The following is a 2194-nucleotide window of genomic DNA, read 5'->3' as shown; positions in this document are numbered from 1 at the left end:
TGTGTGTGTGTGTGTGTGTGTGTGTATGTGGTTGTATGTGCAGTGTTTGAAGTTTGAGCATTGAATATACGAATTTACAAAGCACTAATATATGAGCATACCAGTCTTAACATTTCCCTTTACATGTGTGTTAAGCCTATGTGTGGTGGTGGGGGTATATGTATGGGTGTGTCCATGTAACAATAAGTAAAGGAAAAGACACCATTAATTTGAAAGAGAGAATGGAGGTATATATGGGAAGGCTTGTAGGGAAAAAGAGAAAGTATATAATTATTATCTCAAAAACAAAAGTAAAAAGGACATGATTTTAAGTATGTATGAAATGTAACTGATCTAGACAAAAAACAATTTTATGTTTATAACACCTGCCAGGAAGTAAAAAAAGGATAATATTATATATATATAATATAAAGGATAATATATATATATATATATATATATTCTCACATGCAGTATAAACATTGCTTATCCCACATGAATATATATATATATATATATATATATATATATATACACATATATATATATATATCAGAACTATGCAGAGAACTTCTTAAAATACATATCTCTGGCTTTTGATTTCAGGGTATCTGATTTCTTCGGTCCAAGAAGTAGCCCAACAATCTAGTCCAACTTCCATATGTATTTCTAATGCAACTTACCCAAGAATACATTTTGATAATTGGTGAGTTGAATGGGATTATCTCTAGAAATGAATTTTATTTTGACTTTATAATTTTAAACAATCAGTTAATTTTGGTTGTTCGTTTAGTCAGATACATAATTGAAGATTAATATAATTTTTTGTATTCATACTTTTATATTATCTTAAAAATTGAAATAAAGAATTGAAGCTAGACAAGTTACTTATAATTCTCATAGAACCTATGACATTGAAACAGACACTTGGAGATGGGGATAAACACATACACACAAACAGAGACAGAGACAGAGACACAGAGACACAGACAGACAGAGAGACACACACATAGAGACAGAGAGATAGAGAGAAATAGTGAAATACCAAATGCTGGGCTCCATCTTGGAGAACTGACCTAAGTTTTAACTCAAGGCTGATACCTAGCATTAATTTCCTATTTACCCCCCAACAAAACCGAAGCCTAGTTCCAGTTCCCAGGCTACACCCAACAAGACCTGCATCTCCAGGTTACTCCCCCAACCAATCTGCATGCCTAGGTTACAAGCCTGCCTCTGCCTAACCACCAGTGCAGAGGAAATCAGAAGTTAAGTTTATGGTTTGGCTTCCAGCACAAGTCAATCATGCTAAAAGGCCACAGTAGCCCACCAATTAAGTGCTTTCCAGGCTAGACACACTTACCCCTTGCTTGCTGTTTTCTATAAAACTTTGCGGTGATGAGTGTTCTCCAAAATCATCCTGAACGTCAGTGGTCGGCTGAGCCCAAGCGCGGGCATACGAATAAAGACCCTTGCGCAATTGCATTGGATCAGCTGCAGACTGGTCTTTCAGGATTCACAAATGTTTCTTGGCACAACAATAGAGACAGAGACACACAGACAGAGATAGAGAGATAGAGATGGGGGTGGAGTGAAATAGAGATAGAAAGAGACAGAAACCAAGACCGAGAGACAGAAGGGGTTGTCCCTAAAACCAACATCCTCCAGGAGGATGCTCTGATGCTGTTATTGTTGTTTTCCTTTACCTTTGTCTCACATTTTCTCCCTCCAGCCACTTAAAATCCTTGACCTCATTCATAATCAGTTCACAAGTGTACACCAGAAGTCATTTCTAACTTGAGATATTGTTATAAAATGGACAGGGATCACTCGAGACAGCAGTCGCCAGAGGTAGAAAGGTAGTAACTTACCCGTCTAGCTTTCAGGAAGGAGAACATTTCTAATTCTGTTCTTCTAAAAGGAATAAAAGGAACAACAAAAGCATCTGAGAGATTTTTAATTTTCCTGTGTATCTTTATTAAGGCTCAAGACAACATGGAAACTTCATTTTCCAAAGTTATTTTCACAATCAAGAGCCAGTACCACATTAAAGCATTTTGCCAGAGGAAACGGTGTTGGAAAGTACAGAGAATGCTGGGTGATCTGCCTTTGGTCGAACATGACTCTCTCAAACATCTGAAATACAACTGTCTTCATTAAATTGAAGTAGAGAGGTCTGAGTAGCAACCCTGTGGGGATAAAATACAGCCTCAGAGCC

This window comes from Rattus norvegicus, chromosome 2 (assembly GCF_021556685.1).
Source record: "Rattus norvegicus strain SHRSP/BbbUtx chromosome 2, alternate assembly SHRSP_T2T, whole genome shotgun sequence".
Taxonomy (NCBI): domain Eukaryota; kingdom Metazoa; phylum Chordata; class Mammalia; order Rodentia; family Muridae; genus Rattus; species Rattus norvegicus.
Note: the sequence above shows the minus strand (reverse complement) of the source record.